Source organism: Desmodus rotundus, chromosome 8 (genome assembly GCF_022682495.2).
Source record: "Desmodus rotundus isolate HL8 chromosome 8, HLdesRot8A.1, whole genome shotgun sequence".
Classification (NCBI taxonomy): domain Eukaryota; kingdom Metazoa; phylum Chordata; class Mammalia; order Chiroptera; family Phyllostomidae; genus Desmodus; species Desmodus rotundus.
Window position 1 is genome coordinate 5,176,604 of NC_071394.1, and position 24,117 is coordinate 5,200,720.

At 56.9% G+C, this 24,117-nt stretch overlaps 1 protein-coding gene across 6 annotated transcripts in view; it reads left to right on the plus strand.

The window, feature by feature from the left end:
* Positions 1-24,117, plus strand: part of ST3GAL1 (ST3 beta-galactoside alpha-2,3-sialyltransferase 1) — a 63,115-nt gene that overhangs the window by 25,345 nt on the left and 13,653 nt on the right. For 2 of the 6 annotated variants that reach the window (XM_045181579.2, XM_045181582.2), the window contains one exon: positions 11,807-11,860. The exons of 1 other annotated variant lie outside the window; for it this stretch is intronic. The gene's annotated coding sequence lies outside the window, so the exon portion shown is untranslated. Of the gene's footprint in view, positions 1-9,947; positions 10,100-11,806; positions 11,861-16,500; positions 16,657-23,422; positions 23,526-24,117 lie in introns of those variants that run through there. 3 more of the 6 variants (XM_045181580.2, XM_045181581.2, XM_045181584.3) reach the window with 3 other exon arrangements.

A 24,117-nucleotide genomic window follows, 5' to 3' on the forward strand; every position in this document is an offset into this window, starting at 1 on the left:
GACCTCCCTGGTCTCCCATTCCCCCGCCGTCTGCCCAGTGGGGCCGCTGGCTGGTCCTGAGCCCGCCGCCTCCTTCCCTTTGCAGGAGCACCATGTGGGCTCTTCTGCAGGACGCTTTTCGTCCTGCCTCCACGGGGACCCACCTTTCTCCTGCATCGGATTGCGCCATGCTCGCTGCCCCTCCCTCGCACTCAGCACATCGCCTGCCATTCACCTGCCGGATTCCCGCAGTACATGCTGAATTCCACAGGGCAAGGGCAGGGTCCCCTGGGCCACGGCAGCCAGGATCCCACAGGTATCACTTTCTCCGCCGCAGCAGTGGTGCCCTGGCTGCTGGGCCCTGTCAGGGAGAGGAGCCCCGCCCCCGTGAGGTTTGCCCCAGAAGCCTTTGCTGCCTGGGCTGCGCAGTGTCCCCTCGAAGCTCCGTGGCATGAGCAGGTGCACTCTACCTGCACTGTGCCACCTGCACAGAACTTGCAGGGTCCATGTGTCCTTGCACGGGCTGTCCCTAGGCCATGAGTGCCCAAGTCGTCTGCTGGCCCTTACAAACTCAAGTTCAGAGTCACCTCCTGGGTAGACTGTCTCTGGGCCCCGTGTCCTTCAGCGCTGGCTCCTGCCCCTTTCTCAGTGGCGTGCTCTCATCTCACCACAATGGACCAGGAGGGCCCGATGCGCCAGAGGGATTCGTGTGGGCCTGCCCGCAGGGCCCTCGCAGCCTAGAGCAGGGCAGTCGGCTGTTCCTGTGAAGGTCACCTTGTCGACCTTTCCTGGTCGGTGGGCCAGGCCGTATCTCTCTGGGGTGACTGCTCCGTCCTGCCATTGTGGCACAAATGCAGCCACTGGCCATAAATTCCTCAGCGAAAGGGTGTGATCACGTGGCAATAAAACTCAGTGACTAGCACAGTGCCTGACGCAGCCGCAGCCGGGGAGGCCACCAGGATACGGGGGTGAGTTAGAGAGCCCCTGAGCCCGTGATCTGGGCAAGACCCTGCCCTTCCCCTCCCAGGACCAAGTGCTGGGGGCAGGCTGGATGGTAAACCCAGTCCCTTCTTCCAGGGGCATCATTTCTGGTCATTGGGGATGTGAACCCAGCAATTCCACACCAGGGCCCATTCATGACCCTGTGCCAAGCTGACATGCAACAGACAGGACTCAGAGCTGGAGGGGACCAGGGTGGATCAAACTCACCCACCCTGCCCCAACTCCCTGAGGGTGTTGCACAGAGAAGGGCAGTAACTTGCCCAAGACCACACAGCATTTGGAGTAGAGGCAAGATTAGAAGCTGGGTGGTTCCATTCCTGACCCGGCACTTCACCCACCCATCCCTCCTTTAGCTCCAGGCCTGCAGGGGACCAGAGGCTAGGCCCTGCCTCCCACCCAGAGAAAACACAGCCTCTTAACTTTATCCTGTGTTAAGAAGCAGCCCCTTCTCCAGGAGGCAACAACAAGTGGGTGATTGACTGGGGCCTGCAGTCGGCCATATCTGGGTGCAAGGGCCAGATCTCAGGTGGGCTTGGGAGAGTCTCACCTCCTGACCCTCCTCTGGCAGCTGGGGCTGCAAGGCCTGACTCAGCTGAATGGCTTTGCCTGGTTTGTTGTGAGGACTAAGCACAGTGACGAAACTGCAGGCCCAGCCAGCCCCATGCCCGTGGCCCTCAGCAAACTATGGCTTCTGGTCCCGGCTTCCTTAGGCACTGTGCCCCACCCTCCCGGCTCCCTCCCCACTCTGCTCTAGGGAGCCTGAGTGCACCCCACCCACTCCTGTCCGCAGTGAACTCTGTCCAGCGGTCCCTCTTGTGAGTGGCCACTCTGACCTCATCTTGTGCGAGTCCAGGAAACCAGGCCAGGCTGTTTCCACCCCGGGGGCGGGGGCAACTCACTTTTTTATTCTTGCCCTGTAATTGCAGGGTTAGACAGCGGTTTCTCTGTTGCCTGAAAGTCCCAGCACTCTCTCTGTTTCTCTCTGCTGTGTAATTGTATCTCAGGAGCCCACAGCAATTAGCCCCTGGCCCCTTCATGGGTGCGCTTTGTATGGAGACAGACGTCTGGATGGAAAGGAAGACATTAGCTGGTTGTACAATTAGTCAAGCCCTTTAATGAGGCCTCCATATGGATTTGGTGGCTCTGGGTGGTTGGGGAGCTTTAAAAGTCTTCGTCAGCTCTTTTCATCTTCCTCTCCCTTGATCTAGAACCATCTGCAGGAGCCCAGACCTTGGGTGCTGGCTGGGGAGTGAGTTGTGGGACAGGGGCCAACAAAGGAGGGGTGGGGATTGTAGTGTCCAGAAGACTCCAGGGCTGGGAGAGTCGTCATTTGTGCAAAGTGGAGGGTCGATCAGGTCCTCAGCTCCAGCGTTTGCCGAAATGCAGGCTGCCGGGAGCCCAGGCCAACGTTCCGACTGGCGATCAGCTGCAGGTGCGGTGGCCCAGCCACTCCCGGGCTGGGGGTCTTTGGACAAGTTCACCTCTCCGTGTTTCAGATTTTCACCTGTCAAATTGGGAAGATACTAACTCACTCCGTCCTCATTACAAACAGATCTATTTTGAGTGCTCATGACCTCTTGCCTGGGGAGAGGGCTGACCCCATGGTAGGCCTTTAAGGAGGTCCTGGGAGTCCGTGAGAGTGGGCCCAGGCCTGGACAGGTGGCTGTCCATGCTGATCTCCACCCGTGACAAGTCTCTTCCGATGCTTTGCATCAACCTCTGACCCACCTCACAATGCCCCTTTGAGGGCAGTGCTAGTTTTAGCACCGCCATCCCATCCCTGTCCCCATCCCCACTTTACAGAGGAGGGGAGAAGGGCACAGAGAGGTTAAGAGACTTGCCCAGGGGTGCCCAGCAAAGATTTGGCAGAGTGGGATTCAGACTTGGGCAGCTTGGCTCTGTGTCCCCGTGCTTAGCCACTGGGCTTACTGTCGTTGGTGGGAGCAACAGCATCTATGTGGTAGTCTCCACGTGACCGAAGGCTATGACAGAGGCGTGCACCGGGGCAGGGCTGGGTCTGCCTGTTTTTTTGGCAAATGCCGAGTAGACCTCACAGTCTGGGCTCTGTGGTGTCGGGAGGACTGAGCCACCCCTGCACCAGCAAGGGCTGAGCCCCACCCTCCCTGCACCCAGGAGGCCCCTGCTGCTTTCTGGGGCCCCTGAAGCAGGCGGGGAGCAGGGAGCCGGGTGGGGGTGGGGCACAGACCCATCTGTTTGGAATTAGACACGACTGAGCACTGTTGGACAGAAAGCAGCTCCGTTAAGCCAGAAAGCGGAGTTTGGAAACACGCCGCCGAATGTCTACACGTAGCTGACTGTCCTCTTGAGATTCCATCCCGGTCTCTTCCCTCCAACTCTCTCCTCCCAGCACCTGTGTGCCGCCAGGCTGGGGACAGACACAAGGAGTTCCTGTCCTCGCCCTGTGCGTGCCTTGGGGTCCCATCAGGGAGGACAGAGGGGACCACCACCAACAATGATAGTATTTGTTATGTGCTAGCCAGGTGCCAGAGCTCACTATTTTACCCCTTGGGCCAGTGTTAGGTTTGTCTCCAGTTCACTGATGAAACCTGGGCTGCTGGGGTTAACTACCAAGACCCCACAGTCACCGGGTGACTCTGCTGGGATTTGAACCCAGGCTTCCTGCATGCCGGCGCTGGGCACATGGCCCAGCTCTGGTGTGGGGTAGACTCCTCCCAGGGTTGGGGGTGGTGCAAATCAGAAGGCCCTGGTCCCGTTTCCTGCTGTCTCCCCTACTGGCCCCTCAGCCTCACACAAGTTGGTTAACCACTCCTGGCCCCAGGCAGGTTGGTTAACCTCTCTCAGTTGTGACATACAATGCATATGACACTGTGGCCTGTCCCTGCAGGGACAGTGCAAGGAGCTCCAGCCACAAGGAGCCAGTGACAGTACTTTGGAAGTCAAGCAAAAACCTAGCTGGGCTCCTGGCTGAGAGTGCCATTGCCTGTTAGGCTTTTCAGCTGGGGGCTGGAGAGGGAAACACAGGGCTGGGTGGGGCCCTAGGGAGCCCCTGAATCTGGGGACTATGTTCCCAAGCCCTTGTGCCCGGGAAGCTGTTTTTCTTTAAAAATTTTTAAAACTCGCTGGGTCTGCATCCTCACACATCCTCTTCCTTGGCTCCCTCGCGGGTGCTCCAGGTTACTTTCCGCTGTTCCTGCTCTGCTCTGGGCCGAAGCCTCTGGAAATGGAAGCCCAAGTCCCGAGAGGCTGTCTCATTAAACAGCCCTTGGGAGATGGCTAGAGGAGGTTTTAGAGGCGCCGCCCGTTTTTAGTTGTTTTTTTAAATGTCGGTTTTATTTTCTGATCACAAAAGTAGACATGACCACTGAAGAAAATCCTGAAAAGTGTGAAGAGCCAGGGCAGGGCGGGGGTGGGGGTTGGGATGATGGAGTTCCACATAAACGCCCCTCCCAGGAAGTACTTATCTTAGCATTTGAGAGTATTTCCTGCCTCTGCACTTTGGTTCCTATTTTGCTAAAACTGTACTTCTGATGTGGTATCACCGCCTTTGTTTTTCCCACTCCGCGGCCCAGCAGACGTCTTCCGGTGTTACTCTTCACGAGCCTTACTTATAGCGATGCAGACTTCTCTGACACGTATTTGAGTGCACGACCACACACTTAGTGATTTCCTTACGGTGGGGCGTGTGGGAGCCCTCCGGCGTTTTGCTGTTAAACATGATAAGCCTCCTTCGGCAGCACACTCTGACTGCGTGTCTGCGTGCTGAGCCACTGTGGAAGAGAGTCCTAGAAGGGGGGTGACAGGGTGAGGCAGAGCCCTTCCGGAGGCTTCTGTGATAGCTCAGGAGGCAGGGGCGAGGGGTGGGGAGTGGGGTCTGGGGTGGGGCTGTGGGGGCAGGGCTGGCTGGAACCCAGCCTCCTGTGCCGCAGGCTCCTGCTTCTGCCCAAAGGGCATCAGACTCAAGAAGGGGAGGAGGTGCGTCAGACTCAACATCTTTTCTTTTTCTTAAACATTTTTATTGGGGTGACAGTGGCGAATACGATTACACAGGTTTCAAGTGTCCCTTTCTGTAACACATCATCTGTGTGTGGTGGGGTCACCAACCCAAGTCAAGCCTCCTCCCATCACCATTTACCCCCCTTTACTGTCTCCTGCCCCTCCCACCCCTCTCCTCTGGTCACCACCACACTGTGTGTCTACCAGGGGTTTTATTTGTTTTTGGTTTTGCTTCATCCCTTCACCTTTTTCACCCAGCCCCACAATCCCCTCCCCTCTGGCAGCTGTCAGTCTGTCCTCAGTGTCTAGGAGTCTGTTTCTGTTTTCAACATCTTTTCTTGGTGCCGTTGAAGAAGCTCGAAGAGTCCCGTTAATCTAGCTGGGGGCTCACTGGAAGCTGGCACGACTAGCGGGATGGGGAGGACAGAAGTGACCGGGCGTGGAGGCGCCGCAACGCTGGCATGGGCGGCCACCTCCGGCGGTTCCTCGTGCAGTGGGCACTGCGTGAGTGACTGGAGAGTGGGCGGGACGTAAAGACCCGCTCAGAGGTCCCCAAGCACGACTGTGAGCAGCTCCAGCACCGGGCCACACTGATTGGCTCGGTTCTTGGTGTGTGCCTGGCACGTAAATCGGACACCTCCCAGGCCACCCTACAGATGGGGGGGGGGTGGCTGTCTTAGGGTCCCACGTGTTTCCTGACCCCCCCCCACCTGTCATTGTAACAGGAACGTTTCCCCATGTGTTTTTAAGAAAATTCCCTGTGACCCAGAGTTTTTCTGTCTTTAACATGTGGAAGAGCATCTTGGAGTGTGTGTGGCACTCTCCTTGGCCCTGTGGAGGGCTGCAGTGATCACCTGAGAGAGGAGTGCTGGGGCATTGTCACGAGCGTCTGTTCGAGATAATGGTCTTACCTGTAAGTCAGCCGGGCAACTGCTCAGCTAGCTGCCTGCTGAGCAGCCCGGCACCGAGGAGAGATCAGAGTCACACACAGTAACTGTGCTGTTCACTCAGCTGTTACTGAACGCAGGTTCACTCAAGGTAGAGCATCAACTCACACGAACGTCTTCCTCACACTCTGACAGTCAAAGAGCAATATAACATACACACCCAGGAAGCAATCAATGGGGGATAAGGCACCCAAAGTCCCAGAGTCTCAGTCTGCAGGTCTGGGAGATAGCACAGTGGGCAAGGGAGCCATAAATGTCTTGCAAGGAAGGGTCTCCGGAGCCAGGTGAGCAGCAGGGCAGGCGAAGTCCTCAGTCCAGCAGGGCAGAGCCTCCAGCGGCTGATGCTAAGGGAGATCCTCCTGGCGTGGAGCAGCCCTCTGGGGTATGGGGCTCGGCAGTCTCAGCAGTGGTCTGGAGCCCGCCTCAGTTACACCCTTGAGAGCAGTGGACTCCACTCTTCTGGGTCTCTTGATAAGTGTTGTGGCCCCCTGATGGCAAGTGGGGAATCTCCCCAGGAGCCTATCTCTGGGTGGGTGGTCCCGCTCTACAGGCCTGGCTGTCCTGATCACGGGTGCAGAGATCTTAGGCGTGTCTCCTTGCCAGATGTGTCTGCTCTGACATAGGTAGTTTCCCTCTTGAGCCAAAGTGTCATGGGCTGGCCGGCAGCCATCTTGGTTGACGTGAGTGACTCCACTGTGTGTTATACACTTCATGCTGTCTTGACCGGACCAATGCCATTATATTGGTCCTGCCCTCTACAGGCGTGGAGTGTGCCTCTGTGTAACTTGTCCCAATACTGCCAGGTGGTTCCCAAGAGCAGCTGACTAGTCCCCTGTCCCGTTAACAGGGTGCGAGCTCCCGTATCTGCAAAAACACCCGACACTTGGCATCCCAGAGCCTGGGCAGTTATGCCAGGCTAGGAGGTGTCAAGCGATGTCTCATCCTGTTTTTACTTGCATTTCCCCGATTGCTGATGAGGCCCAGGCCTCTGTGCCTCCCCCAGCCTCAGCCTGGCCCCACCTCCACCCCCGGTTCACTCTCTTTTGCTTGCCTTTCTCTGCTCCCCTGGTCACCCATCTAGAATAGCAGGTTAGGGTCGCAATTGCAGACCTGGCTGTGAAGTCTCACCTCGCTGGGCTCCAGCCTGCTGCAGCTCCTGTAGGCTGTGCCACTTCAACTGGGGGCCTTCACCCCCTGGGGCTCAGAGTCTCACCTGCCAGTCAGGGAGGAGACTTGAGAATTAGGCGAGGTCGTTAATGCAGTGTTGGCACTTCGTGTGGCTGAGCAGTGGTGGCTGTCGGCAGTTAGGGCCCTTGCAGTCCTGCTTCGTCATTATCTGTTTGCCTGACTGGCCTCCACAGCCTGGGAGGACCCCAGGGTGGGACTGCCTGCCGCACCTCCTTCTATTTTCAGCTCCCGGCAGTGCTGGGCAAATGACCTTGAACGCATCATGTTAGCCTCGCCAGAGTTGAGTTAAGTGTCAAGTGATGGGTTGGCCTAGATGCCTTCTAACCCTGAAATTCTATGATCAGGAAATTACCCAGGAAAAAGTTCCGCTTGCTGGGTCCTTTCTAAGGTTTCTCAGTGGGACTTTATTACACACTGCAGGTAATTATAGGAGGCTTCAGTGGCCAAGAGCTCTGTGTGGCCTGATGGCTGCTGGGTGCATTTTGGGGGCTATCATCTTTCTGCTGTCCAGGCGGTCGGAGTCCTGGTGGAGGCAGGGCCTCTCCCTTCAGCTGGGTGGTGGGAAGCAGCTCCGGGGGACCCAGCCTCAAGCAGGTGGCCCTTTACTATCTACCCTGGGGGATGGCAGGCCAGCATCTAGTGGCATGTGGATAACACCTGGAAAGGCATGGGAAACAGGAGCAGAGGAGACAATTAGAACATCCAGTCCAGGAGTCACAGCTTCCTACGCCCACAGGGGCCCACTGGGGCCCACTGGGAATATCAATGGATAAAGAGGTCTGGGTAAGGCAGTAGGGAGTAGTGGGGCCTGTGGCAAACTGGAAATCTGACTAGGTTCTAACGAAAGGAGATGACTGCTATTCAGTTCCAGGGGAATGTGAGCCCAAGGTCCCTGGGCCGTTCCTTCCTTTATGAAGGGAAGCCAGAGTCCAGATTTTTGGTGAAGTTTTCTGATATTTAAAAGTTAGAGCTGATTGACAAAAAGTTTTGTCAATTGCAGCACGCCACAGACAAAATATCCCATGAGGCAATAGTTTCCATATCCTCCGATTCAGTGCAACATTGGACAGATTGGGGAACTGAGGCTCAGGATTTGGGGACTTGCCAAAAATCACCAGAGAGGTAGTGGCCCCGGGGATGTGAAGCATGGTCCTTTGTGGCTGTCTGGGCGAGTTGCCCACCACCCTGAAGGGCTCCTCACCGCCACCTTTTCCCAAGGAGGAGCTGAAGCCCAGGGGAGGAAAGAGGCTCGCTCAGAGTCACACGGCTTGAAACGGCCGAGTCCAGTCAGGCTGCAGCTGCTGGGCCTTCCACTCTGGGGCGCTCCAGCCACTGTGCTGCCAGAAACGACTCTGGAATGGCTGACCAGGAGCTTGGCACAGGCCGGGTTCTGACCTGCCGCCTGCAGAAAATGTCTCGCATACCAGTGGGCAGGAAGCTACGGCTGCCCTGGGAAATCCGTTGGTGTGTTTGCTGAGCTGACACTTTCAGCCCTGAAGGTTGCCTGGCAACCTGGATTCAGGTACTGACTCTGCCTTCTGCCTGCTGTGTAACCTTGGACAAGTGACTTCCCCTCTCTGGGCTCACCTGCACAGGGACTGGCACTAAGGGCATCTAATACAAAGTTGTTTGGACTGGCTCCATCCTCATGAAGTGTTTGAAACAGGGCCTCTATGAGTACTTAATAAATGTTAGCTTTCGTTTGTAACGGGCCAGGCACGTAGTAGGTGTTCGGCGAGGACAGTCACCCTTCTGCGTGCGTCATATCTTGCTGCTTTCACCAGGACCACACATTTCATGCGTGTCTACTTCCCCATGCACCTATAAGGAAAGCCCCAAGCCCAGAGAACTCTTGTTTTCGTCTTTAGTCAGCTTTGGCTTGCTGAGAATTTTCCAAATGTTGAGCTTTTAAAACCCCCTGAGATGAATATTACTGCCAAAATGTGCAAGCATATCAAAGGGACTGAATTTGGGTGCTAGATGATGTTGCTGGAGTTTTAAAGACAGAAACCAACAAATTTTTCCTTTCTTCGCCCTCTATCTGCTGTGGCTACAGCCACTTCTGTTTATCACTTTGAAAAAGTTCACTGGTTATTTGCATGAATCCCACAGCGTGAGAACTTGGGAAGAAAGACCTGGAGAGTGGCCGGTACGTCCGGCAGGTCCTCCCCATGCCTCCCGCAGCCCGCGTGCCATTTGGTGCGTGCGATACAACGAAGGCCCAGGAGTCTTCACTGGCTCACGGCACCTTCAAGTGGAAGCGCAGAGAAACACTCTGGGAAGTGGGCTGGTGTTCAAAAGGCCACTGATTGGTTTAATCTCTTGACACTGAAATAGCCAATGGGAAAGGGGGTCTTGGCCTGGGAGCTCCAGTGGGGACAGGCGTGCAGCGGGTTCCCCAAGGACAGACCTAGCCCAGAGGATGTGACTAGAAAGGGACATCATGAGGGGTCTGTCACCTTTGCTAATTTGCTGGGTGACAAGCCACTGTCCTCCTGGGGTGACAGGATCAGGCCCCGCTTTCCTCTCTGACCTCATCTGGTAAAAGTATCCTGTTGGCTCAGCAGGCTCCCCCCGCACGGGCCTTTGGACTGAGTCCGAGCTTGGGGCTGCCTGGCGCCATACACTGACTCGGCCTCTGCCTGAACTTGGCCCCTCAGCCCAGGCTGGGCATGGCCATCACTCGGACGCTCCCCGGTGCTGCCTTTGCTGTCACCCCCTGTCCCACAGGATGTTTACTGCTCTGTTTGCTGTGATCACCGGGCAACACCAGCATCCCCCTCAGGGCCTGGCACGTTCTGGGCCCCAGTGAGTCTTCGCTAGAGGACCAATGGCTTCTGGTTGTTCGTTCTAAAGCCGAGAGTCTGGGCCAGGCGGTTGAGGAGCCTCTCTGTTCTCGAAAAGCTTCTCCAAGCTCGACAGCACTTCCCTTCCTGAGAACCTCGGCTCCGGCGGGCCTCGCACAGGGCTCTCAGTTCCTCTCAGCAGAGCAGGAGGCGGGGATCCGGGTGTGTGGAGCTCTGGAGGAGGGGTCTGGGGAGGGTAGGGGCGAGGCAGGGGCGGTGCAAGCACGTGCCCCCAGCTGGACCATGGGGACCCTGGAACATCTGCCACAAGGCTGGTTCCACGTCGAGGGAAAGGGTCCTCGTATAGCCCCAGGTCTCTCAGTCACTGTCTGGGGGCTGCCTGGGGTGGGGGGATGGTCGCAGGAGGGGGTCACCTCTCAGGGGAGTCATCTCCTGTCTGGCTGGGGCAACCCTGGCAGCAAGGGGCAGCTAGGAGCTGCTAGCAGCGAACAGCCATAGCTGCTGAAGGGTGGTGGCCTAGCCCAGAAAAGGCCATCCCACAGCGTCCCCTCTACAGGGACCTGGCACCTTCCAGGTAGCCTGACCCCACCCCCCCGCCTGGCTAAGGACAGGAACACCTGAACCCTGCCTTTGCAGGTGAGGCGACTCCCAGGGTAACCTGCTACCTAAGGCAAGCCCAGCACCTCTTGGTTACCAAGCCCTGCCCCTCCGTGCTACAGTGGGTGAGTCACTGAAGGAGGCTTAGCCATGAGTGACAGGCTGGCCGTCCCCTAGCCACTGCATACATGGTCCCGAGGCTCACCTGCTGTGAGGTGTGCTGGATGGTGGTGGTGGGAGAAAGTGAGCAAATGACAAGTGCTGCTTGTTCGGGAAAGGCATTACTTTGAACTAAACTGTATTATGACTTTTTAAAACCCTTCTGACATGTCATTTCTGCAAGAGAATCAGAGGCAGGCCAGGCCGGTCCTGGGCACCGGCGCCCTCCGGCTGCCCGGGGCGGCCCCTGTGTAATATTAGCATCCACGGGCCTCGGGTCATCATCCATTATTGACGTACAGAGGGAGTGTTCTCGGATGAGAGGGAGGGAAGAAGCCCAGCTGTCTTGAGCATTTAGAAGGTTTTTTCACCCCCACCCCTGGGGGAAGGCATTCTGCACACCTCACAGGTATCGAGAGCCGAGACAGCGTGTGGCTGAAGCCACTCTGCGTCCACAGGGTAACATAAGTACCAAGGGTATTATTATCTTCCGCCATTGTTGTTTAAGGTGGGCCCCCACTCAGCATTAAAGGAAAAAGCTAAAACAGCGATAACATCTCCCTAATTCTCAACTGCTGTTTCCTGCCAATTAGAATATTCCAGAGTGAGGCCCAGCCCCACCCCCTGTGGTCCTGGACTTGCCACCAGACCACCTGCACAGGCCTCTGTCTTGGCTGCAGACCAGCTTTGACCAGCAGGCTTCCAGCCGCCCCCTGGCGCTCACCACTCCTGGGACCCGGCCAGGCTCTCCCATCATCTGAACCTCAGTTTCCTCCTCCGTCTCACAGGAAGCCGGAGCTACCTGGGGGACTACTGTGAGGTTTAACGGCTGGGTGCAGGAAAGATCTCAGAATTAGAGTACACCGTCCTGACCTCTGATCTTCCATCTCCAGCAGGAAGTGGTCCAAGAGATCACGCAGTGCAGGGCTTTCATGAACAGTTTGTAGCTCGAAGCTCCCCCGACTCCCACACAGAGCTCTGCAGGGGCTGCTGTTCTCTTCTCACCCAGCGGCTGAAGGGCTCTGTCACTTCACACGAGCCCTTAATATTCGCTGTGTGCCTGAGCTGAGCAAGCTGCAGGCACGCCGAGGTTAGACCTTCACACCCTCTCCCTGCGGAAAGAATGAGCATTTTTTTCTCCCTGTTTTTCAGATGAAGAAACGGAGGCTCAGAGAGGTTAAGGCACACCCAAAGGTCACACAGCGGGTAAGTGGCAGAGCTGGGATTTGAACCTAGCCCTCCTTGGCTCCAGAACACTCCGGGTCCCAGGAGTGTTCTTAACTGCCTTGCTTTGTCTGCCTTAAACTATGTTGAAATGACTGTCCCCCCTCCACCCCAGTGTGGGGGACCTGTGACTCGGTGACTGTTGTGTGTCTTCCCGTGCCTTCTATGGCACCCAGGTCACAGTGGGCAACCCGTACCTCTAGGAGGTGTAGAAGGAAATCCTGTGTAATCCCACGTGGTCGGGCCGCGCTCAGGGAATGGGAGGTTCATCCAGTCAGAAAGCTCTGGTTTATGGAGGGTTTACGTATTCAAACGCACCAACTCGGACAACAGGAGAAATGCGTTCTGCCCGGATTATAAAGAAGACACACTCCATGGGTGTATCTACAGGCAGTTTAGAGGGTGAATGAATCTCGGTGATTCAGAAAGCAGGACCCTTGACTTCGAGGTAGGAAGGTGGGCAGGGAAGCGGTGCAGGTGGGGTCCAGCATGGAGCCCCCACCCCTCATCCAGTTAGGCTCCCACCAGGGCCTGACTCCCCCATCAACCCCTCTCCTGCACCGCCGCGTGCCTCTGACAGTATTTGGGTCCTCCTGTCTCTTGTGACTCCTCTCTCCCGCCACCAGGGGTGCCCACGTGCTGCTCCCCATCTTCGAAACCCACTCTTCCTTTCGGAAGGTTTCTTAGAAGCTGTTTCTGAGAAATCTTTGAGAATGAGCCAGCCCCGCTTAGTGACATGGCTCCCAGGGAACTGCCTGACCCGGCCTCTGAAGTCTCCAGAGACATCCTGTGGGACAGGGGCAGCAAGAGGGCCTGATGTCGTTCTGGGGCCACCGGCATGGACAGTGGATGTGGTCTGTTAAGGGCTTTCGTTTTCAAACCAGCTTGGGGGTGGTGAGAAGGCCCCGTAGCTGGGCTTGGGGCCCCACCCCCACTGCAGCTGGGGAAGCCCGGCACGCGGGACTCACGCTTTCCTGCCACGGTTCTGGGCGGCTGCACAGATGCACAGTGTGGTCTGCCGTAGTTCTGGTGTGTTGTTTTTGCAAGGGCCAAAGGAAGTCTGCACGCTGGGCCCCATGCTCCCCGCCCTGCGGAGGGCTGATCTGCTCAGCGGGGCACAAGCACAGCCCAGCTAGGAGAGTAACCCTCTGGGCACCGGTCCAAAGGTCAGAGGCGACCCGCACTCAGTAGGACACGGTCCCGGGCTCTTCATGGGCAGGGCTGACTTGAGATTGCTGTTGTGACTGTCCCGTTTTCCACAAGGGGACCCTGAGACCCAGCCATGACCAGGACCCCCCACCTTTGGCCATGCACAAACCAGAATGAACCTCTGCCCCCTTGCCGCTGTGCCTTCACAGCACAGATACGGGGTGGGCAAAAGTCGGTTTCCAGTTGTTTGTGTGGAAAATAATGTAATAATTAATAAATGATAATAATACAAGAATAAATACTCTTTCGTGTTCTCGCAACTGTAAACCTACATTTGCCCAAGCCTGTACTGGTTGAGGGTCTACTGCTGTTCTCAGCAGGGGCACCACAGAGGAATTCCCCGCTTTCCTGGTGGGGGGGCGACAAACAAGGAATTCCAGACACAACAGAGTGTCATTTTGTGCTTAAGGCTGTGAAGGAAAATGCAGCCCGGCAAGGCGATAGTGATGATGATGATGATGATGATGATGATCGGGGAAGGCCTCTTGGAGAAGGACATTTGGGAAGACCCAGGAGTGCAGCGAGGGAGCAAGCAGCCATGTGGGTTCTAGAGTAAGAACGCTCTACGCATCAGGAACAGCATGTGCAAAGGCCCCGGGGCAGGGAATATGCTTGTTGTACTGTCACACTCTTTGATTCTGATGCTCTCTGTGTTTGCCCCCCAACTCTCCCACTGACGCAGCTGCCACTCTGCATCATCCCCTCCATCTGTCCCCTCCAAGTGTCTGTAAGGGTCTGATGGGGTAGCACTTGCGTAGCAAGAAAAATCGAAAAGAATCCAATGGGGCAGAAAGGAGGTGCATCTCCCACAGGAAACGGCCCATCTCCTTCCTTCGGCCTCTCAGTATAGTCCACTCGGGTGGCATTTGAAATGGTTCCTGTGTATTTTTGGTGGAAGCACATGTTCAAACCAGAACTGTGAGTTTTTAGCAACACTGTTTCAGGCCCTTCCAAATAGTGCAGGGACTTGGGCTCCAAAACCGTAGAAACAGAGCAAGAAGTTGCATTGGAGCTCACTGTGGACCTCGAGCTGACCGCAGGAGAGGAGGCTCTATCGAGCAGAGCCCAGGGTGCAGGCAGGGTCAGGGGCAGACCTCGGTCCAGCCATGGCCAGGAGCAGGCTGTGGTCCTGGGCAGGCCCGTCCCATCTGGTGGGGTGGGGGGTCAGTTCTCCCCGCCATCTGTGCTGGTATCGAGGCCTGTCTGGCCCCCATGCTGTATGTGCTGGAAGGGACATGCTTGGGGAGCTAAGGTCTCCAGGTTCTCGTCTTGGTGCCACCAAAGACTCATTTGCCACCTTAGGCAAGTCCCATCTCCTCCCTGAGCCTTGGATCCCGTAAGTGGCAAAGGAAGCAGAAAAGTGAGGCCCTCCCTCGGCTCCTCTGACCCTGAAATGCCCCGAACCCTTGCTCTGAGGCAGGCTGCAGCCAGGCCCGGGGACAGAGCCTCCTGGCAGCTTCCCTTTGATTTCGTAGAACTGGGGCCCCATGAGGGGGCACGACCTTGGGGTCCTGCCTCGGGCATTCAGATAAAAGCTTTGAGCAGTTCTCATTTCTCCCTGATCTAGATGGGGCCTGCAGCGGCCAAGCCAAAAACACGTCCATGAGCAGATGAGCCGTCTGTCTTTCCTCGGGGCCCAGAAGGAGTTATTAAATCTTCCATTAACAGAATCTCATTCAGCTGGAAAAATAATAATCAGAAAGCAGTTCTGCCTGGTTACTGGCCTGTGAGCTCCTTCAAAATTTCCCGTAAGGGATGATCAGAAAGCTTCTGCACCGTGAAACTCCGAGCCTGGCCCTGCCTGCCTCTTCCCCAAAGAGTGGGCGGCCGCCTGGAGGTCGACCAGCAAGCCCATCGTCAGTTAGCATCACTGGGTTACCCATCTGTCCATGTGCCCAGTAAATGGCCCCCCAGGGGGGCCAGGGTGGAGGGTGCAGTCCCAGAGATACAGAACTAAAGGAGACACAGTCTGTGCCCTCAGCCATCAGGCTCACCCTGGCCACGTGCTCCAGGTGGCTGAATTCCAGACAGTTCGCACTGGGCTCACGCTCAGGTCATAAAAATGCAAACATTAAGAGACTGCCCCTTCTCTACGCTATGTTTTGCCCAGTGTCTGCCCCCAAATTCACTGGTTTAAAATGCTCTGTGTTTACTAACTAAGGCTGATGCCTCTCTTAAAACCAAATCACATTTTCTTCTGGCCCATTTCACTTAACACATCTGAGCCTCCCAGGGATCCTGGGGGGCGGGGAGGAGAGGGAGTCCTGGGTATTCCCGGCAGGTGGCACTGGAGACGTGACGCCCACCAGCTGGGCAGAGGCATGGGACAGAGAGTTGCTCCATCAGCGAGGACATGTTATTGATAATAAAATACTCTAATAGGTGGAAAGTAGAACAGCATCGGTGTTAAGTCTGGGATTTGATTTGATTTCCCTCACGAGCTAATAAGTTAGCCTATCGGTGTGTCATGGATGTTGGCGGAAGACATGAGACTCCTGGGTCAGAGAGCAGTGACTTTATTACTCACGGCACAGCCAGCAGCGTGAGCGCTAGGCCGGTGTCAGCTCCCGCTTCTCCCCTGGGTCCTCGGGGGCCGGACACAGGGCCGGGACCCGACGCTGGCACCTGTGATAGGTTTCAGTATAGACCAGCAACACGGGGCTTGGGGAATCCATCATGTGTAGCAAAGAGAAAGCAAGCCATTCTTTCATGTTTCATGATTTCTGGCTGCAAACACAACCCTAAAAAATGATCCAGACAAAGAGCCTGCAGGGCATTTCATTCTTAGCTTACCCTGAAAACGCAGATGCGTACGAGACCCGCTTCTGACAGCGAGTTGGCATTGAAGGAGTCTGGACTTGAATCCTAGGTCTGGCACCTACTACCTGTGAGATTAGGCAGATTGCAATACCTGGACTTCTTTTAGCCTCAGTTTCCTCATCTGCAAAATGGGGATGATAGCTACCTTTCAGGTGACTATTAAAGAATAGGTAAGATCACTCTTCTCGGAACTATGCAGGGAACAAGAGAAAGTCTCTGAGCTCAGGGAGCTGAATTGCAGGGAGAATCTTTTCAGCTATATGTAAATATATCATATCGGAAAACAAAGACGGGGGGAAAGGCAGGGAGGGGGTCCCCCATCATGAATCAGGAACACAAACAGTTCAGGGAAAGTCTCTCCAAGGTGTGGACATTTGACCCAGCATCCTGAGTTAAGTAAAGAATATCTTAATATCTATGGGCATAGCATTCTGGGCAAAGCCTATAGCCTGTGCAAAGGTCCTGTGGTCATCATGCTTGATGCCAGTGTGCCTCGAGCAGAGAAAGCATAGCAAATGGAGTCAGACAGCAGGCAAATCCCAGCTCTTGCAGGCCCTGGCAGACTATGGTAAAGACCTTGGATTTCATTCTAGGTGTAGAGAGAACCCACTGGAGACCTGAGCAGGTGAGAGGCATGAGCAGAGAAGAGTGTGGACGGGACATGGAAAGGTGTGAGGTCTGGGAAGTGACTTTGTCCTCCTGTTACCAAGAACCTAGACAGTCAGCGCTTTGTGGATCCTGGGTCAGAGGTGAGGGGCTGTTGGGAGGGTCCTTTCGTGCCTGCGGAGTGAACTCTCAGTCCATACTCCCAGAGGCTGAGCTCAGGACACAGAAGGCAGTGAAGGTTGTTGGGACGGAGTCCAGGTCCGGGCGTATCAGGAGGCCGTGGTTCTCCAAGCCCGCCTGTCCACCTGCAAACCAGGGAGAAAACTGCATCGGGGCCAGGTGGTGGGGGGTGGCCTCACAAAGCTAAGTGGGATCTGAAGGCCGTGATTGGTCTGCATCAGTAAAAGGAAGCAAGTTCACCCTAATCCTTCAGCCTCTGGGTTTTCGATTATTTGCCTTCCTTGCTGATAATGAAAGTGTCCGATGGGTAGCTCTGAGTCCACAACACACACACACAGACACCTGCCTGCAAAATGCACCTGCCCGCACCTTCCTGATACAGGTGTTGGTCATTCACTGGGAGAGGGAAGGGGTGGGACCCCAGAGAGCAGCCCAGGACCCCAGTCAGGACGGCCCGGCGGCCCCTCTTCGGGTCTGGTGTCCCTCGCACACAGACTCGTGTGAGCCCTGCGGCAGCCCAGGGCGCTCCGGGGCGAGGTCTGCGTTGGCCCATGTACGGAGGAGGGAGGTTTCGGGAGGTCACCCCGCTGGTGAAACTGAAGCGCTGGGACCCTCGGGGAGAGCCCTGGGGAGGCTGTGTGTGGCCCGCCCTCCTGTGTGTGACCCTGCACTTGGTGCCCTGTCCAGCCTCCGTCTCCCAGACCTCAGGGTAACAACCTGGTCAAAGCCCGCCTCTCACCACTGCGTTTTAGGCGGAGATGAAAGGAGGCAAAATGGGCAGAACAAGAGGTTTTGAGAGTGCCGTGTTCCTTGAGTGGGAGGCCGTTTGATGGGCGGCAGGGGACACGCTGTGCAGCCTCCCGCCCCCAGCCCTCTGGAGCCGGGACAGAACGGCCCCCTCCCTGGGGTCCCCCTGGCCACAAAGGCAGTCCCCATCCTGGGGGTCAGTGTTGCTCACTCTCTCCCTCTCTCCTGCCCGACTTGCCTCCTCCATTGGGTAGAGGGTGAGTAGCAGCTGTACGCACCTTTCAGGGAGGGGGGGAGGTGGGGGTAGGCTGAGTGGGGGGTACAATCCCAGTGCTGGCGTGAGCAGGTGACGGGCTCCAGCCGGGGCTCCTGCTATGAGACCAGCTTGGGCTGAGACTCCGAGGTAGACCTCAGCCTGAGGAGCTGCGGCTCTGCGGCTGGACTGCTTGGGTCCCCTTTAATATACGCCCCGGGGCCTCTACTTTCTCATCTGCAAAATGGGCACATTAGTTGCTTCAGCGAGGTCTCAGGACGAAAGCTCTCAGACCTGCTCCGAAAGCTGTCCTCAGCAGTCGGTGCCAGGAACTCTCAGCGGGGTTAACACAGAGAGTGAGCAGATGGGCTAGCAGCCCTCACCGGGGCCAGAGCACTCCGCTGCGGCCTTGCGATCGCTCAGCACTCCTCCGTGTGGGTTGCTGTGTTTCTGTTTAGTACACCAGGGCCAGACGTGGCATGGTGTGGTCAAGTGGCTTGTCCAAGATCACACAGCCAGTCAGGGTTTGGAACCGCAGCCCCCATCAACACCCCCCTTTACACCTGGACCTGCTCTGACCACCTCTACCCCCTATGGCCCGAGGAGCCACCCTGAGCAGGTCCTCAGACCTGCCTGAGCCCCTTTGTCCAGTAAGTGCTGGACAAGGAGGTACCTTCTAACCGCTAATGATAGAAGTGGGAGCCAGGGCTGGGGGGCTGCCAAGCTCTAGTAGGGCAGGGGAGACAGAGCCTTCTGGGGGATCCCCAGTCCCTCCCACCCCCTATGTGGTTGAAACACAGACACCACAGGGCCAGCTGGCACCGCAGGCTCAGCCAGGCCAGTGCAGGCTTGAACGTGGTTAGATCTTGGGTTGGCTCCCCACAACAGCAGCCGTCGAACAAGTGCTCTTGGCCCTGGCTGTGAAAGAGGAGCACCCCCTCGCAGAGCCGTGGTGACGGCGAAGTGAGCACCCTGGGAGAAGCGCCCATCTCTGTGCCTGGCACACAGCTGTGTCCATTAGGGACAGGTCCCCGAGCCTCCTTCCCCAACCTGTGTTTGAGTGGGTTTCTTCGGGACTTGCCGGGTGTCCGTGCAGACGGGGAGATGTCAACACCAGTATCTCACTCTCTGTGTGGCTCTGAGGACCCTGCTCCTCCAGACTCTGGGGACACCTCCCACACTCTCTCATCGCATGCCTTGTCACCGCTGGCCTCTGCGCTCTTGTCTGCTCTCTGGGCTCTGCTGTACCAGGCTGCCCCGTGCTGTCTCCTATTTCCTACCGGAGCCTCTCCAGGACTGGCTGGTCTCAGCCATTCTGGACGCTCCCTGGGCCCTGGGGTCCGACCCTGGCCCATCTGCTGCAGACACCACGTTCCCAAGCCTGCCAACAGCCCACCCCGCAACCCCTTGTCAGCGAGACAAGGTTTCCCTCCTTCCCCCTGGAGGAAGTGGGGGGCTCGGGGTGGGGCAGGGCCAGAGTGTGCGGAGCTGGATGGGCGGCTCTTCTGCTGAGGAGGGCGTCTCTGAGGAGGGCTCTGGCGGGGCTGGTCCAGGGCGGCTTTATCCCAGGGACCCCACTAGACACCCTGACACCCCTCCAGCCCCAGGGCACTGGGGATGGTTCGTGCCAGATGCATACTTGTTGTCTGGGGCTGCAGCCCATCTCAGCACACGTGGGTGGGTGCTGGGCCCCTCACCATTTGCCTCCAGGTTTATCCTGTGATCTGAATCCCCGTTCTGGGTGTCACTAGTGGTACGTCCCCTCCGTGCCTTTGGGAGCCGTTTGGATGCCCCTGCCAATCCTCAGAATTAAAAACCTCTCTGTGGAATCAGGGGCCTGGGGAGGAAGTTCTCCTTTAAGCCCACGCCAACTCTGTGAACCTCCACTCCAGACTGGCCAGGACCCCAGCCTCTCATTCAGGCAGGAGCTGTTAGAACCAGGGACAGGCCCCCGCGGCAGGGTGCGATGGGGTTCACAGTTCTGAATAGCTTATTTTTTGCCACAACTTCTGCACCCCCAAATTGAAAAGAAATCCCTTTTTCTCTCCGGAAGCAGCTATCAGCCTGGGCGTGGCTGCCGGCTGTGAGACTCCCTAAATTCCTGACTTCGTTCCACGCCTCGAATGTCGTACGGATGTCTTCGGACTCCGAATTCAGCACCCCTCAGTCCACACATGTAAGAAGCTTTGTGGATTTAAATTCCTTTTGTGCAGCTCACAGCGTGAACAGGTATCCAGCCCCGTGCCCTGTGACCCTGGCCTTGGTTAATTGTGTTTCTCTGGGCCGCCTCTCCAAACCACCCGATCTGAGCCTGGATTCGTGCTTTAGGAAACCTTTATTTTCTCCTCCAGCTCCCACAAAGGGGCACTCGAGAGGCACTAGCACAAGGAGAGAAGGGTTTACAGGCCCCAGAAGGGTTCTCCCAGCCTGCCAGTGGGTGTGGGGACATGGGCAAACAGTCCAGTCAGTGCAGGAAGGAGTGGGGAAACTGGGGCCCCAAAGGAGACAGGCTTCCCCAGGCACCAAAGAGGGAGACAGGCCTGCTCTCCAAGCTCCACGGTGTCGTGCGCGCCCCTCCCGTCCAGACTCCACGTACTAATTGCTGCTCACAGACCATCAGTGGCTCCCCGTCACCTTCATCCCAAGTCCACATTCCTGAAGATGTCCATGACCTGGGCCCGTCCACCGTGGCCACTCTGAAGGGCATCCAGCTCTTCCGCACTGTGCCAGGTGCCCCCATCACCACCGCCACCACCATGTGCTTTGGGGAGCTGCCTGGTTACCCCGTTCTCTCTGCTGTCCTCCCTCATTGTCAAAGCCCCTGTCTTCGAGGCTCCTCCTCTCTGTGGCCACCTCCACAGAGCTTTTCTATCCCTTCAGTTGTCACCAATTGGCTGCTGTGGCATCTCCAGGGTCCATGGTGTTCCCTTTAGAGGTGCCGGTCCCTGGTGAGCCGAGAGTCACCTGTATGAATGGCTGTGTCCACCTGTTGGGCCCCATTCACCGAGGCTGGGTTTCTCTTGGGCGATGTTTGCCCGAGGATCTGGGTCTGGCTCAGGCGGTCCAGATCTGGGCCAGCTTCGGGGTGACTCAGTGGGTGGAGCTCAGATGGAAGGAGGGAAGGAGGAAAGGGCGGCTTCCACCTAGCCATGCCAGGCCCCCATGAACCCTGTGCAGGGGATAAGCCCCTCCCGGACCCCACTCGCGGGGCTCTGCCTGGGCTGGAGTCCAGCTCCTTGGCAGGTCGCTGAACTTCCCTAGGCCTCTGCTGCCACCTCTGAAAGATGGAGCTACAACCCAGCGCCAGAGCTGTGGTTGTCACGGGCCCAGGCAGTGTGATCCACTATGGTGCTTAGGCCAGGGGTGGTGAAGAGAAGGCCCTCCGCCCAGGGTGTCCGTCCTTCTACATTAATAGATGAGTCAGTGCTCTGTGGGGCCACCTGAGAGGCAGGATGGCTTCTAACCTCCATTGTACAGTGAGGGACTTGGAGCTCAGGCCATGTCAGGTCCCTGGGGCTGCCCACCGAGGGCTCGGTACATTGCAGATTTTCCCGTGCAGGGCCCTGCCCCGGCTGCGCAGATGGGCCGGCTCCCAGCCTCTGCACCTGTGGCTCTGTCTGCTCCATTTTGGCTGGGTCTCAGTCCTTGATGCCTTTCTAGCCCCTTCCCCTGGGAGGTACCATGCTAGGGAAGCCGGTGTGTCTTGGGGTTTGGGGCACAGTTCTCCTCTCAGCTCTGACACCCTTTTGCTGTGTGACACTGGGAAAGTCTCTTCCCCTCTCTGAGCTCAGCCTCCACCTCTGTCAAATAAAGTGGGGTGGAAGGGATGCGGGTGGGGTGTTAGCTGTACTCCCTGCAGGAAGACGGGAACCACTGGAAGGGAATTCAGTAATTGGACCTAACGTTCAGGAGCACTCAGGACATGCCAGGTGCCCAAGTGCTTCACCTGCATTGACTCATGTCCTTCTTGGCACAGCCCTGTGAGGTGTGGGTACTGTGCGTACAATGGAAAAACTGAGGCAAAGCCTCAGGCAGTCTCACAAGGCTGGGGTGGGGGGCCCAGGTGGGCGGTACAGTAAAGCAAATCAAATAACAAGTTGAGTCCACAACTACCGAGTAAGTCAAAACTAAGGACCTAGACCAAAGGGAGGCAGAGAGAAGACAGTCGTTATTCTGCACTTCCCTTTCCTTTGAGGCCGTGGCCAGGACTGAAGGTGCTTGGATCCAGAGCCTGAGAATGCAAGCTGAAAACAGCGGCCGCGAGGCTCGAAGATTAGACTGAGCTTTGGCAATCTCCCCGTGCAGGGGAGACAGGAATCAGAGGTGACAGCCTGCAAGGAGGATCCACCTCAGTAGGTGTCCCAGCTCTCCTTCAAGAAAGGCTGTTCCTTATCAGTGAGGGCACACCCGAGATACCCACCATCACAGGTGACTAAGGGGCGGCCCCCATCATCCCAATTACCATGCGGCGGAGCAAGGTAATGGGCCCCTGCTCTACCTGCCCCTCAGGAGGAAACAACTTTCTCTCCAACCAGAGCCTCTGCCTTTTTGCCCTACACGGTACGCACAGTTCTCCAGGCAAGGGAGAGTCACCCAGATGACCGAAGAGAGAAAACAGGCGATAGAAATAGACCCACGTGTTACCCAAATGTCACAGGCTGAGACGTGGACGGTCAATTCGCTGTGATAATGGGCTGGAGGAAGGTAGGTGACAAGAGGGAGAACTGCACCGGAAAACTGCAGCTTACACAAAGATGACTCGGATGGGAATGCCAGAACTGAAAAGCACCAGGAGTAAAATCAACGTAAGGTGTGATTCAGACACAGCAGACGCAGCAGAAGAGAGGGCGAACGAGGTGGTGTCCAGCTCAAGAAGTTGGAAGAACAACAGAGTTCAAACGCGAAGAAATGTCGAGAAAGCAAATATCGAAGAGAGCAGGTCTCGGTGGGACGGGCGAGTTAGCCGTGGCTACGTGGAGGCATTTGGAGGAGGCGGAAGCCTGGGGGGGCGGGGGGGTCGTGGTGCTGGCCCTGCCTCCATTTCACTGTGTGACCTTGGACAAGTCGCTTGCCTTCTCGGGAGCTCAGTTGCCCGTCATAAGCATGGTGACCCCTTCTGCCGAGTTGGTAGGAGGATCCCAGGGAGGGCGGCTGTGGCAGCTCTTTATTAGAAATGCTGATCTCCCTGCCAACCCGCAGAGTTTGCCCGCCTTTCCGCCAGCACGCGCAGGCCAGGGGGCTACTCGAGGAGCAGGGAGGGCGCCCGGCCTTGCGCTAACTGCTGCCCAGTTCAGCAGGTGTTCGGTAAACGCTGAGAGACCCACGCCGTTCATGCATTCGGTGTTCCAGGTGTTTGAAACAGCTCTTTCAGTGGGCGGTCATTGCCTCTATCTCTCTGTTGCCAGGGGGGTTTATCTTCCTTAGGGCTCCTCCTTAGGGAGAGCCATGCCTTCTGAGTCCCTGAATGGGCGCCGCTGGTGACCCTGTTAGACTGTTACATGTTCTCTGCATCCCTCCTGCAGACAGGACAAGGAGCCGGGGCCTCCCCCTCCCTCTCCTTTCGCTCTTTGTTTTGGGAAGGCGCGGCCCACTTGGCAGGCAGAGATCCTTGGCCCGTAGTGTCTTGGCCCAGGTTCCATCTCAAAGAGCCAGGGCTGGGGTTGCGCCTGTGTCTCGGGCTGCCTCCCTGAACGGAGGACAGGGAAGTCACACATGCCTGCTTTCTTCCCAGGGGCCAGGGGAGAGGTGGAGGGGCCTTCTTGCTTTTCTGCTGTGGTTTTTCTCCAGTGTTTTCCAAAGCACTGAGTGTTACCAGCCCAGGAGCCTCTGCTGGTAAGTGGGAGCCCAGTGAGCGCCGTGGCCTAGGAAAGGTGGCTACCAGGCTGGGCCAGATGCGGGGAGGAGGGTGTCGCTGCCCCTGCCCCGATTCTGCAGCTCAGCCTCGCCCTCCGTCTCATTCCACACCTAGCATCAGCTGAGCTCATGCATATCTCACACAGAGCCAGGACATGGTGTGGGGAACCTAGCCTCATCCAGAATCGTATTTGATCCAGGTCATTTATTGAAGAGAACTTGTCTCTGCCCTTGGCATTGGGATGCAAAGGCAGGAAGAGCATCACGGGCCCCGCTCATCCCAAAGACAAATGCAGTGAGACCCGTCACCCTCAGCTCAGACCCTCCAGTGGGCTCTGCGTTACTCAGAGAAAACCTAGCCTTGGGGACAGCTTCCACAGCTGCACACTCCCTCCCCACCACCCCTCCCCACATGTGCCTGCTCCTCTCCTGCACGCTGATCAGGCACACCAGCCTCCTCTCTGCCACCTTAGAATCATTTATTGTGCATCTCGACCACCCAACCCAGTGCCGGTCCAGCCCAGGGCCCAGCAAACACACAGTGAGTGAATCGGACGGATGGACAGATCTT